Source organism: Mauremys mutica, chromosome 12, assembly GCF_020497125.1.
Source record: "Mauremys mutica isolate MM-2020 ecotype Southern chromosome 12, ASM2049712v1, whole genome shotgun sequence".
Lineage (NCBI taxonomy): Eukaryota > Metazoa > Chordata > Testudines > Geoemydidae > Mauremys > Mauremys mutica.
The window spans coordinates 66,076,761-66,091,347 of NC_059083.1; the positions used below are offsets into that span (position 1 = coordinate 66,076,761).

The 14,587-nt window shown below is 47.0% G+C and overlaps 1 long non-coding RNA gene and 1 other non-coding gene across 2 annotated transcripts; both read right to left on the minus strand.

The window, feature by feature from the left end:
* Positions 1-336: 336 nt before the first annotated feature.
* Positions 337-6,692, minus strand: LOC123345120. The gene is made up of 4 exons (XR_006572725.1): positions 6,273-6,692; positions 6,029-6,136; positions 2,058-2,126; positions 337-489 (listed from the first exon to the last, which is right to left on the minus strand). It is a non-coding gene; the product is annotated as an uncharacterized LOC123345120 (long non-coding RNA).
* Positions 5,737-5,918, minus strand: LOC123347104. Its single transcript, XR_006573057.1, has one exon.
* Positions 6,693-14,587: the final 7,895 nt, after the last annotated feature.

A 14,587-nucleotide genomic window follows, 5' to 3' on the forward strand; every position in this document is an offset into this window, starting at 1 on the left:
CTCTCGCCCCATTGCATGCTTTTCTCATTAAAAGTCTCTGGATCTGCTCTGTTCAATTGTAATTCAGCCATTTAACATACCGTTGCACACTCTAGTGGAGAAAATGAGAAGTGCCACATCAAGAATATATTCTCAAATTCTTGAAGTATTCTTCAAGGACAGCAAGGTTTGAATTACTTTTACAAATCCTCAAAGCACCACATCAGAGCTAGGAAGTGTCCCATTTGCCACGAGTACACCACTTCCCAAAAGTAAGCATTGCCAAAAGTGCAGAAGAAACTTGCAGAGCTGAAGACCTCTTTTAGCTTGTGTATATTGTATGGCAGGAATTTAACAAGAGTTACAGTAATCTTTTTTGAAAGTTAGATTTTATTCATGTGTTTAGGCAAAGCCACATTCTACAAGTTAGAAGACTACATACAGGAATAGTCATGCTGAAGTGATGGCATCCTGCTCCTTTATTATGGTGAAATCTTCCAGTCAAATCCTCTGGAAAGAAATAATCAAGACACACAGATGAGCACAAGAACACAGTTCAAAAGGCTTCACATACAGACAGGTCAGAGCTGTGCAGAGTGCAATATGAGCAGCTAAGCAAACTTAGAAGGTACATTCAGCTTAGGGTGACATTTTCAAGTCACTGTGATTGCTTAATGAAGCGGATGCAAAATGCACTGAAGGTCTTATGTGCAGATGCTCTGAAGTTCCGTTGTGAAAAATATTGATGCAGGATTTAAAAGAGGGGGGGCCTGCTCTTTGGACAAGTGCAAATGGAGCGCGTTTCACAGGAGATAAAGGTCTCATGAGCAGTTGACTGCATTTACAAAAGAGCTCCAAGACTGCAAGCAAGTACTTCCCGCACCAAAACGGCCCATTAGTTTACCACTCCGTAAACAAAGGTGGCCTAGTAACTCTCAGCCTACCTGCCACAAATACAGAATGCCTGGCTCAAGATGACGGCTAGCCTAGATGAGTGCCAAAGTATGGCTGAACTCAGGCAATTTCAAGGCAAAGGTACAAATGCACCCCTCCACTACTTTGGTTGAAGAGAATTTCTGGATGTTGACCAGGTGAGCTATTCAGGCACAATACACAATACTAACCTTGTATATACTGAACTGCCTAACATACGGACAGGCAACAATTTTATTCATGTTAAAAACTCTTATGCTAGTAACTGGCAAGTGAGATTTTACATTAACAGATGGAGACATTTTATTTCAAGCTACACTAAGAATCTAAAAGTGACAGCACTCTCCTTACCAAATGCCTTCTTCTACCCTGCTGCTGTGTATGCTCACAGGCTTGTTATTTTAAAGTTTCTGACTTAAATATTTTTATACATGTTGGTCTCCAAGTTAACTAATTACTTTGGCTTGCAAGGAAGAAAAAGCTACAACAAAACAAACCTCTCAACAGCAGCCACTAAACAACAACTTTTATAAGCAGTTGTACTACACTGTATGCTGGGTGGAGGGAAAAATGTCTTAACACTTGTTTCTTATGTAGTACTTTATCTTGCCTAGTATCCTTTAAAATATTTAACTAGTTGTAACTTCACTTTGGAAATGAAGAGTATGCCCAAACTTATGAGGTCTTCCGCTAGTTTAGAATCCAAACCTTCCCACAATGCAATGCACTGAATATACCCTTATCAAATGTTGGAAGTGTATCTTTGATTGTAAATGCATTTTTTATTGCTCTTAGTGTTAATCAGATCTGCTTTATTCAGGACTCAGGTTGCTTGAGATATGCTTTTCTGTACAAGTAAACAGAACAGAAGCATGTTGGTTTGTACACCAGGGAAGAGCAGCATTTGCCAGATCAAAGGAAAGAGCCTTTTAGAGCAAGAAAACTGAACAGAGCATATTAATCCATATAATAGCAGGCAAGTGAAGAGTTCACTAACTGCTGAGATTCCATTACATTGCCCTCTCCTGGTCAACTGGAAGCCTATAATCTTTCACTTTATTAGCCCTAATGCACATGTTTAATTCCAGTGCTTGCAACTAAAGTTCTGGATAGATACTTTTAGTTACATCTGAATAAACAGTTACCCAGGAGGCAGTGTAGAATGATCATCCAGTTTCTAATCAGCAGAGTTTTATCTTTATACCATGGAGCACCTAGACAAGAGAGAGTTTAGCTGTTAGTCAGGGACAGTGTCATAAATTAATCATAGTACATTTAAGAGAGTCAAAAGACATTTTGCAGTTAGATGTTTCTATATTTTAGGAGTATCATTTAAGTTTTAACTAGAACGTAGTTGCAGACTTACTAGAGATGAAGCTGAGGGCACTAGAGCCTCACTTGCAGATGAGGGTGGGATTTGTGCTCCTAGATAATTTAGGCACTTTTGAAAATCCTACTGTGCTTCAGCTATTCAGAACTGCAATACACATGCCTGGTGACACATTGATTAAGAAGTTATTTGAGTGATAACACTTTTCTCCTGGTCTCTACTGAACTGTTGTGTCAGGTCTCATCACTATTATAGTCACAACAGGAGATATAGTATTTGTTTAGAACATTAAAGTTATACCTGGTTGTACATTGTCTCATTAATACCAGACTCCCCAAATCCCCAGGTTATTTAAAAGAAAAGAGGGACAGATAGCCAAAGAGAGATTCTGTAGTATTTGCTGAAACTTTGCTATGAATCTCAGTGAAAAAGTGGATAGATTAAGCCAGCTGCTTTCTTGATTTATTTTAGGAAAATATGACAAGTGCCCATTATTTAAGATAGCAGTTACTTTGCAGTATATCAATTTTATTTTATTGCAATCTGGAAGAGTACCCATTTACTTGCCTTTTTGGATGTACTCTGTACACATTACTAGATTTGTGCCAAGTGCCAGATAAGTTACATTATGATTATCAATATTACATGATGATGAAAAAAGACCACTAATCATTCAGTCTTAACACTGGTTTTGAGGTGTCCCAGTTCCTAAAGATTCATAATTTAATGCTTTGCCTGGAAAGGGAAGGTAATTCTCCTTGTTACAGCACTGCCAAGCGGCCACCTGCCACTTCTTCACCTGGAGAAACTAGTGGTCCTCAATTCTCCTCCTACTTCAACAAAATGGTTGCCTCTAATTAATGCCACCTTCTATTGGGGGAGAACTACAATTTTATTAACATGTGACGGGCCAGTTGTTGCAGCAACTGACTGTTCAAAAGGGCCCAAAGGCCTGTTTTAGTCAATGTAATGAGACACCTCTCAGCCACCAAGGCTCCAACAAATACAAAGGTTGTGTCAGCCAGCGGCCGACCGACTAACCAACACGGTCAAACTGATAGCCTAGAATGATTAAGGAACACTCAATCTTGCTTCACAACCCAGACTCTGCTGGGTTTCTACCACCACCCTCAAGGGGAACTAAGTGTCTAGTGGCAATTAAGCCTTGAGAAAGCAGCAGGAATTTCCTTTAGGGGAGTACTGACAAGCCTAACTATTGGCATCTATGTGGGCTCTGCCTCTCTGAGAGGATTTTAATACCCAGTTCACCAAATCCACAGACACCTGTTAATTTGTTACATGTTTTCTGCACTTGTGTTGTTTACTATAAGGTGCATCTACACAGAGTTATCCCTGGTCAGTTCCATGTGTGGACACTCATTCTGGAACAGGAATGCCTTGTTCCCGTTTAGCTTAATTCACAGTGGTTAAGCTAAAGAGAAGCAAGGGACTCTTGTTCTGGAATAAGACTGTTCACACATGCAGCTGGTCAGGAATGACGACTGCGCTTTAGGTTCACATTCTATCTTCATCTGCATTAACTTTCAAGTGTGGACAAGCTTTCCATCTTCTTGGTTGTGCCACTATGTGGCTAAAGAGCAGTCTCAAGTGCAGGTCAGTTAAAGGGAGGGTAGGTGGTTAGCTGGAACTTTAACTCTCACGAATGAGAGTACAACTGGTCTAGAAAAGCAGGAAGCATTCTACTGGGCTTTCCTTCTGCTAGCCAGTTGCAATAGTGGATGTTTTACATTAACCTTACCCAGGATTCAGGGAGAACTTTGAGATGTTAAACCAGGAAAACAAAGGCCTCCCATTTGGCCTTCTGGTGTTAAGGAGGCACATTCACTGTCTAGGGTCATGTCCTCTAATAGCATCTGAGAAGCAGTGTCTCATTAGCCCCTTTTTCTGGCTCTCTCTTTCAAAGTGTGCAGTTCTCATGCCAAAGACAATCCTCCACACTTGGGCCCTCAACAGCTACTCCGACTATTCAAATCCCTCCTTAAAGCACACTTCCTTCATGAAACCTTCAGTGATGACCCAATAGAGCTACTAATTGAGGTGGTTTTTTTTGTTTGTTTTTTTAATATTTGAATTCAGGCCTTCATTCAGTAAATTGGGATGTTGTCTGTCTGCTTATAAGCACCCCCCCTCCCACCTGTTGAAGCAGGGACCATGTTTTTGTCTAGGTACTGTATAGGGTTAAACATATTATTGACTTTCAAAAAGGCATTGTTCTGCTTATTATGCTGGCTATAATGGAGTAGAAGGAAAGGGAGTTAGGTTCTATTTATACTGGCAAAGGCACAATGCAAGCTGCACTTTTAAAATATGGTTCATACTAACACTGTTACAGAGTCAGCATAAGTCAGACTGGAAGTATTCTGGAAACACTGCACTAACTGAATGACTAACAGGAGAAAGTATGAACTTCCACACAAACCATGGTAATCATCAGGCTCCTGCATTATTATTGAGACATATGGGGCCAGTTCACAGCACCCGTGTTTATTGTCTGCAGATCCAGTTAAGATGGCACCACACAGGGATATAATCAGAAGGCAAAACACTTATTTTTTTAAATTAAATCTTAAATTTAAGATAGCCAGGGATTGAATTCTATGTGGGAGAATCTAAATCCACAGATTTCTACTGGTACTGGAAATCAGCAGCTTTAAAGAAAACGAAAAATGTGATCTATAAAAATTAAGTTTGATTATTAAACCTATAGAGCTTGTTTGTCAGGCAATGGCTCTTTCAGCTCTGAGAGTTTTAAAATTCAGAACAGAGATTAATACTGAATAAAGAAGAACTGTAACTATGTAAACCAGAGATGGGAAAACTTTTTGGCCCAAGGACCACATCTGGGTATGGAAATTGTATAGCAGGACATTAATGTTCACGAAATTGGGGGTTGGGGTAGAGCCAGAAATGGGGAGTTCAGGGTGTGGGAGGGGGCTCCAGGCTGGAACCAAGGGGTTCAGAGGGCAGGAGAGGGATCAGGGTTGGGGCATGAGAGGGGGGTCAGGGCTGCAGATTCCGGGTGGCGCTTACCTCAAGCAGCTCCCGGAAGCAGCGGCATGTCCCAGCTCCAGCTCCTATGTGGTGGCACAGCCAGGTGCCTCTGCATGCTGCCTGGTCCGCAGGTGCCACCCCTGCAGCTCCCGTTGGCCGCAGTTCCTAGCCAATGGGAGCTGCGAGGGTGGCACTTGGGGCAAGGGGAGCATACAGAAACCCCCGGCTGTCCCTATGTGTAGGAGCCTGAGGGTGGACATGCCGCTGCTTCCGGGAGCCATGCAGAGCCACGGCACACATGGAATGGGGCAAGCCCCTGACCCCGCTCCCCGGCTGGAATGGGGCAAGCTCCAGACCCTGCTCCCTGGCTGGAGCTTCAGGGCTGGATTAAAACATCTGAAGGGCTGGATGTGGCCCCCTGGCCGTAGTCTGCCCACCCCTGATGTAAATCACACATTTTTCCTTGACTTAAACTGGAAAGATTTTGTATGCAGTATCATACATGACCATCAAAATGCTGCAAGAATGTTCACACCTGCTACTGCACAGAGCAAACTCCAGAAAGGTGTCTGCGTAGGATTATTCTAGGGCAAGAGATCAGGCTGGCTGGTACAAGGCTGTGTCACCAAAGGCCCAGCCACACAGCAGCCTTTTCCCAGACCCTGTGCTTTCTACAAAGCCTGCCAAACTCCTGTGCTTCTGTACAATTGCCTCTTGCCAAGGAAGGAACAGCCAATCCTAAGTCAAACTTTAATTAAATGGTTAAAAAGTTACCTCATATAAGTTGTGCTGCCAGAAATGGATTTGATGCACCTTAGCCCCAGTACAATTCAAGATGGAGATGGAAATTGTTCCTTCATTTAGGCAATGGAGAGGTAAACCCTGGCAAGAAATTCGGACACATGATCAGAGAGCAAAACCAGAACAGCAGAGAGAAAGAGTCAGTCACAGTAAGTAGACAATAAACCTCTCTCATTGCCTGTGAGGGCAAGTCAGCCTTTGTCTCCACTCCACTTACCAAAATGCCTCATTCCATCTGTGCTGCGGGCACTAGGGCATCCACTGATGCTATACACCACCTAAACCCCTGAAAGAGAGCTAAGGGCCAACATACACTATCAACAGGAACTGTGTTATACACGGGATCCGGAGCCTAGACTTAGAATAAAGTGTCCCTGCTTCCTACTCCCATTCCTCTTGGTGACCCTCATATCACATAAATATATGGAGATATACCTATCTCATAGAACTGGAAGGAACCCCAAAAGGTCATCAAGTCCAGCCCCCTGCCTTCACTGGCAGGACCAAGTACTGATTTTTGCCCCAAAACCCTAACTGGCCCCCTCAAGGGCTGAGCTCACAACCCTGGGTTTAGCAGGCCAATTTACTCAAACCTCTGAGCTATCCCTCCCCATGTGCATTTCCTCCAATTCCCCCCTCTCTGCCTCCACTACACCCCCCAACCCCCTTCTCCACAATTCACCCTCCCGACATACACCCCACCCCTTGGCTGGCGTCCATTGTTAACCCTCCCCACATACATTCACCCCATCCCCCTTGCTTCCCCCACTACACCCAAACCCCCTCACTAGTCCCACTATTCACCCTCCCTACATTACACTCCAATCCCCCTCTGCCCACACTACACCCCCCCAACCTCCCTTTCTGGCCCCCATTATTTACCCTGCCCACATACACCCCCAACCTCGCTCGCTGGCCCCCATTATTCACCTTCCTCACATACACCCCATGCCCCTTGCTGGCCCCCACTATTCACCCTCCGCACATACACCCAGCCCCGCCCGCACTCCTGGCGGCTCCGAGGAGAAGGAGGCCGGGGGCGCCAGGCCCCACTGCCAGCGAGGCGAAGCAAGATCCGGACCCGTCCGCGCCTTGGGCTCGCGCGGCCGCAAACGAAAGGCCCAGGCGCGAAAGCCCCATAGAGAAGGCGGAGCCAGCGGCTAGACGGGTGCTGCTGAGGAAGTTGTCCAAGAGCGTTAACCAAGAGCGGCCCGCGGAAGTTGCGGTCCTCCCAGCCGCCTGAAACGGCCAGCAACAGCTCCAGCCCCTGCTGGGCGGTGCCAAAGTTACCTTGGGCCCAGGAGGACACGTGACCCCGCGACAACAGCCAACCCCGGCGCGGGGCCCAGCCCGTAGGCGGGAAGCTGCGGTGAGGGGGCGTCTCATTGGACTGGACGTGGGGCCGAGCCTGGCTGGGCGGAGCCTCAGGAGGGGGGCGGCCAATGAGAACGGGAGAATGATGGCGGTGGGGATTGGCGGGAGGCGGAGGGAGCCTGGGGGGCAGCCCCAGGGGTAGACACCCCCCCGCCCCCTGGACAACCCCAGAATTTCAAGGGCTGGAAGCGGGGTGAAGTAAGGGCCACCCTGCACCCCCATGAAACATCCCGGGGAGGCAGCATGGAGCAGCACTGAGAGCAGGGCATAGGGCAGAGGTGGGCAAACTCCAGCCCGTGGGACCCTCCTGCCTACTGTACTAATATATTATGTACATTATAAAACACACAAAAATAGAAATTAAAAAAGGATGAGATAAAGATGAAAAACAATATTTTTTAAAATAAAATAAAATAAAAAATTAGCAGTACAAAAAACCTTTTTGCTCTCACAAAAAATGTGAATAGTAATTTTTTTAGTGAGAGCAATGTGATTGAATATGCGTCATTATTTCTGAAAATCCTGGTTTAACACTTTGTGATACAGCGATTCAAAGGTCTGGATTAGGGTTAGAGTGTGGGAGGGTGCTCAGGGTGGGGTGCGGGGTCTGGGAGGGAGCTAGGGTGCGGGAGGGCACTCGGTGAGGGTGCGGGAGGAGGCTCAGGGCTGGGGCAGGCAGGAGGTGCAGAGCGCTTACCTGGGGTAGCTCCTGTTTGGTGCCGGGGGTGTGCAGGTGGCTCTGCACAGCATAGCATCGCTCCCATGGCCACGATTCTGGGAGCTCCCCCACCCCGCCCCAGGCAGGGCCACCCGGAATGCAGGGGCTTTAGGGGCTGCAGGGCCCCGGGGCTCTGGCCTGCAGCTCTAAAGCCCCTTTCAGAAATGTGGCCTTGTGAGCACAGGCTGGAGGACTCAGGAGGAGCATGAGCAGCCGCGCAGCCAGCGGCCGGAGAGAAGTGGCGCTTTCCCCTTAAAAGTGCCGCTTCTCTCCGGCTGGCTTTGAAGGGGAAAGCGCTGCTTCTTTCTGGCCTGTGGTTGCCCTTGCTCCTCCACGGGACGGAGAACTCAGGGCCACATTCTGAAAGGGGCTTTAGAGCTGCAGGCCAGGGCCCTGGGGCCCCCTTAGCCCAGGCCCTGCAACCCCTAAAGCCCCTGTGTTCCAGGTGGCCCTGCCTGGACGGGGGGGCAGCTTCCCCATTCGCTCATTCCCTCCCTCCTCCAGCCACCTTCCCCCCCCCCCCCCCCCGGGGCAGCACTCCTGCCGCACCGCCATTTTCCTCTGACAGCGCTCCTCCCACCGTGCCCTGCAATGGATCATCTTGCGCACGCCATTTTGGAGATCACTGCTATAGACGTCAGCGGGATATCTCATTTTCACTATGGATACTACGTTTTGCAGGATCGACCCCTGTATTTATGCAGCTATGGCTAGAATAGAGGCTGGTAGCCGGCTAGAAAAGCATACAGCAGGGCGCATAAAAGAGGGAACTGAAATTTGGCCAGGGACACCATGCCTCACAGTGGCAGAACAGTTTCTAAGCTGAATTGACGCTTCCTCTGACTTCAAAGTATTAATGCTGAACGCATTTTTAGACTTTTCCCTAAAAATTAATTTATAACCTGAGGTCAAACACAAGAAGCTTTAGCCCCAAAGGTACATTTCTGCTGCAGTAACCTACCTATAGACCTCAGAGATTTATGTCATTGACTTCAGTGGGAGTAGGAGAAGGCCCTTAAACTGGCCATTCTAGCTCAGCATTAACTATATAGCTGAAATTCTGTGCTGTGCTTCCTAGAGGTGTAGCACAAGGATACGGGGGACAAAGGTGGCTTTAAGTTAACTTGGCAAACTCTCAATTCTGGCTCCTATGGGGGCCAAAAGGGCCCCCAGTGTAACTTAGATCAACCCTGGAGGTTGCCTGTGGCTTGCAGTGCAAGCCAGAATGACCACAGAAGCATGTACTACAGCACTGCCCCAGGAACCTCTCTGATGCTGGGGTTTGTGGGAAGCCCATATTGTGGTCCTACATGGTGCCTAGGATGATCCAGGTAATTATAGGTCTGTCAGTCTGACATCAATCCTGGGCAAGATAATGGAGTGGTTAATATGAGACTCAATAAAGAATTAAAGGAGGGTAATATACCGTATATACTCACTCATAAGCTGGTTCGTTTATAAGCCGACCCCTCCCCACCCAAGATGGATAAGTAAAAATGGAAATTTTTTTATGACCCATTCATAAGCCAACCCTATAATTCAGGCAAACTTTGGCTCCCGGGCCATCAGGATAAGCCACTGGTGGGCTAAGACAGTTTGTTTATCTCGAGTGTCCGCAGGCACAGAGGTAAACCTAAGTAAAGAAAGCGTCCCGGCCTGCCAGCGGCTTACCCTGACGGGCCGGGACAGCAACCGGTAGGGAAATTTGGGGTGGAAGGAAGAAGCTGGGGGTCAGGGTAGTAACCCCTGTGACCACTCCCCACATGACCCCAGCCCTAGCCTGGGACCCCCAGACTCTCCCCATCCCATCCCTTCCTACCTTAGCTAGGGCAGGCCAGGGGAGGATGTCTCTGGCCTGGCCAGAGCTGCTCCGGCAGGCTGGGCGGCGCAGCCACTGCCTGCTCTGGTGGGGATGGCCCCGGCGGGAGGGGTGGGCAGCGCGGCTGCAGCCTGCTCCGGCAGGCCAGGCTGGGTGGCACGGCCGCAGCCTACCAGCCCCAGCTGCAGCTGCTTTGGAGGCTGGGGGGACAGCAGCCTGGGCAGAAGCAGAGAGACTCTGGCCCCGCTTCTTCCCTTCTGGCTCTGCTGGCTGTGTTGCCTCTCCTTGCCCACCTCTCCCTCTCTATACCCGTTCATAAGCTGACCCCCTTCTCTGATGCTTCCCTTTTTTACTAAAAAAAATTCGGCTTATGAACAAGTATACATGCCAATCCACATGGGTTTATGGAAACTAGATCCTGTCAAATTAACTTGATTTTTTTTGGGTGAAATTACATATTTGGTTGACAAAGGTAATGGTGTTGCTGTAATATACTTAGACCTCTTTAAGGCATTTGACTGGGTACCACATGACTTTCTGATTAAAAAAGTAGAATATTAAATTAACATAAGAACATAAGAATGGCCATACTGGGTCAGACCAATAGTCCATCTAGCCCAGTATCCTGTCTTCTAACAGTGGCCAATGCCACATGATTCAAAGGGAATGAACAGAACAGGGCAATTATCCGGTGATCCATTCCCTGTCATCCCATTCCAGCATCATGGCACACATTAAATTGAGTAAAAGCTGGCTAACTGATAGATCTCAAAATGTAAGTGTGAATAGGGAATCATCATCAAGCTAGTGTGTTTCTAGTGGGGTCCCACCAGGATCAGCTCTTAGTCCTATGCTATTTAACATTTTTATCAGTGACCTGGCAGAAAACAAAATCATGACTGATAAAGTTTACAGATGACACAAAAATTGGGGGAGTGCTAAATAAGGAAGAGGACGGGTCACTGATACAAAGCGATCTGAATCACTTGGTAAGTTGGGCACAAGTAAACAATATGCATTTCAATATAATTAAATGTAAATGTATACGTCTAGGAACATAGAATTGGGCCATACTTACATCGTGGGGGACTCTGCAAAAGGTTTGGGGGCATAGTGGGCTGCTGTGGCCGAAAGGGCTAATGAGATTCTGGGATGCACATATGGGAATCTTGAATAGGAACAGATTGGTTATTTTACCTCTGTATTTGGCATTGGTGTGACTGCTGCTGGAATAGTGTGTCCACTTCTGGTGTCAACAATTCAAGAAGGATGTTGATAAAGTGCAGAGGGTTCAGAGAAGAGCCATGAGAACTGCTAAAGGATTGGAAAGTGTGCCTTATAGTGATAGACTCCAGGAGCTTAATCTATTTAGTTTAACAAAGAGAAGGCCAAGGGGTGACTCAATAAGAGTCTGTAAGTACCTACATGGGAAACAAATAGTGGTAATACACTCTTCAATACAGCAGAGAAATGTATAACAATGCAATAGCTGGAAGTTGAAGTTAGATAAATTCAGACTAGAAATAAAGTGTAAATTTTTTTTACAGTAAGAGTCATTAACACTCTGAGCAATTTATCAATGGTGAGGGTGGATTCTCCATCACTTATCAATTTATAAATCAAGACGGGATGTTTTTCTAAAAGGTATGATGCAGAAATTACTTTGGGGAAGTTCGATGGTCTGTGTTACACAGGAGGTCAGACTAGGTGATCACAATCAGGGCCATCCCTAGCCATTTTGGTGTCCTACGCAGCCCCCCCATGGGGCCTCTGGGAGGGGGGGCGGGCCCCATGCCTCCATGGGGAGAGGGCTAGGAGGAAGAGGGGAAACTGGCCCCAGCCTACTCCGCTGTGCTCTCCTGGCTCCGAGCCTTGGGGAGTAGGGGGAACTGCTCCGCAGCACTCACCAGTAGCGCGACTGGGAGCCAGGGGAGCGAAGCAGGTTGGGACCGGGTCGCTTCACTTACCATGTGGTGAGTGCAGGCCCATCCCCTGCAGCAGTCGTCAGGGAAGAGGGGGCAGAGCTGGGGCGGAGCAGGGGTGGGGGCCATGGGGAAGAGGCAGGGCAGGGGCTGGAGCAGTACACAGCTGTGTAGGGCACCAGGAAATGTGGTGCTCCAAATTCCCTGGTGCCCTACGCAGCTGCATACTTTGCATATGGGTAAGGACGGCCGTGATCACAGTTGTCCCTTCTGGCCTTGGAATCCATGAATCTATGAGTAAATCTCCCTGGGACCCTGCAGGCTGTTAATGGCCCCATATGCTTCTGTATTTGTATTTGGGATTGCGGTGGGGGGTGGGAGGAATCCCTCCTCATAACAATAGAGTTGTTACTGACATGCTGTCTATGATCTCTCTGGTCCACAGTGCATAATTCTATTGGAGGGAGGCGGTAAAAGATACATCCCTTGTAGTGTAGGAATTACAAAAATAATCCAGGAATTCCAGATACCCACAGTTATATACAGCAAATCCTGCCATGCTGTTTTGAGCAGACGACACCTGCAGTGAAGTTCTGTGTTTATTCTGATTTATAATTGAGACTAAGTGATGGATCTACCTAAGATCCATTCATAAGGTTCTTTATTATGAATGAACACTTCCTAATTATGTTGTAACTTTGCCAAGAAATAGTCTGATTAAAACCAGAAATTATCCCCTAAATTTTATGAGAGTTATATTGTGCTTTAGCCGTGCAGTACCCATCAATTAATAAGTCAGTGGCTTAAAACCCATGCTGTGCTTTGAATATACACACCGATAGCACTATCATCAAATTAACTCCCCCAACCACTCTTCTGATTTTTGGAGGTACTGAATACCCATAACTCCAGTTAAAGTCAATAGGATTTGTTTATGCTCAGCACTTCTGAAAATTCAGCCCTCTAATTAGGCCCTCTGATTGAGAATGCTGATGTTAAAGTGCAGGATAGGCAGTTTCATATTTCTAAGCAGTCATCACAATTCAACTCCCAACTCAAGCATTATGTTAGAAGGCAAAGGAATAGAAGAAGTGAGTCAATTCACATACCTTGGCAATAATGTCTAAGCAAATGGCGATGTCCACAAATGATGTCATGAATTGGCACGGTGTCAGGTGCATGCACCAAGTTTTAGTCATTGAACATCTGCAACCTTAAGACTTATGAATCTTTAACTCAAATGTTACTTTCATTTTAACATCTGGATGTGAAAGCTGGAAATCAACCAAAGGTACAGTCAGATGTCTAAATGCCTTTGAAAGCAAATTCCTCAGGAAAATATTATCTCTAAAGTTATCCAGAAAAGAAGATGGAAAAATTTGGGACATATCTTAAGAATAAAGCCAGAGCATCTGCCACGGCAGGCGTGTCATTTGGCAGCTGCAGGAACATGCAAGAGGGGCCAACAAAAAGAATGCCTCCTCCAAATACTAGAGAGGGAAAACGTATGGGACTTCACAACACAGAGGACATGCAAAGAGCCGCCCAGGATAGGCAGGAATGGCTGGGCCTTGTCCATTCCCTTAAATGAACCTTGTAGGCACCTAAACTCACTAAGCATAAGTTTTCAGGGTAAGAGCTCCTGCAGCGCCTGTTTCTGCCTCTGGCCATGTGCACTGCTGCCTCACTCTGAGGTGTCTGGACATTTATCTCCCACCTAAGTCTCAGAACGATTCACAAACCAGGGAAAGAAGGGCAGCCAAACACCTACGTCAGGTATAGGGCCCAAACTGGTGTGCTCAGAAGCCACTTACTGGATTGGGGCCCATTCAAAATCAGGCTGCTGGCTGCAACAGTGGTGCAGCCCACCTTCTAAGTCAGTGGTTAGAGCACTCACTTGGGATATAGGAGATCCAGGTTCAATTACCCCCTCTCTGCAAGGGGGGGAGAAAGGATTTGAACAAGCAGGGGTCTCTAACTTCTTAGAGAAGTGCTCTAACCACTGAGCTATGGGATAATCCGATGTGGGACTCCCTCAATCTTATGAATTGGTCCACTATGGGCAAATAATGAAAGAGTGATTGGAGGAGGGGGACTGGACCCTGGGTCTCCCATGTCTCAGGTAAATGCTCTAACCACTAGGCTTAAAGTTATAAAGTGAGCACCACCCCCATCTCCTCTTCCTCTGGCCATTTGGTATGGAGTGAGGCAGGTTCCTAACTCATTTTCATAATAAACTGCTTAGACACCTAAGTCCCCTGACTCCAGGAGAGAGGTTCTCATTGGTGGATCACTAATAGAGATAGGCGCCTCCCTGCAGCCTGGATGTAGGTGCCGAACTCTCTCCCATTGGCTAGCTTAGGTGGCTCCCCACTTAGCATGCTGGCTTTTGTGGATCCTATTCCTAGGCGCCTAACTCAGACTTTGTGGATGGTGGTGTGTGCCTATGATTTTTTAGGCACCTAAATGTCAGGTGTGATTGACACAACGCAGCATTACAATGCCTAAGTCCCTTTGTGGATCCAGGCCTAACTGTTCCCCAGAACCAGTTTCGTTGCTCCGAACGACTGCTTCATCCATTTTCCCTGGATACGTGCAACAGGGTAACTATCGCCTCTGGCCTTAAAGGGCCAGTGCCCCATTAGAATCACACAATAACCTTGCCTTGGTTAGAAAATTGCACTGTTGTGCTGGTGAGA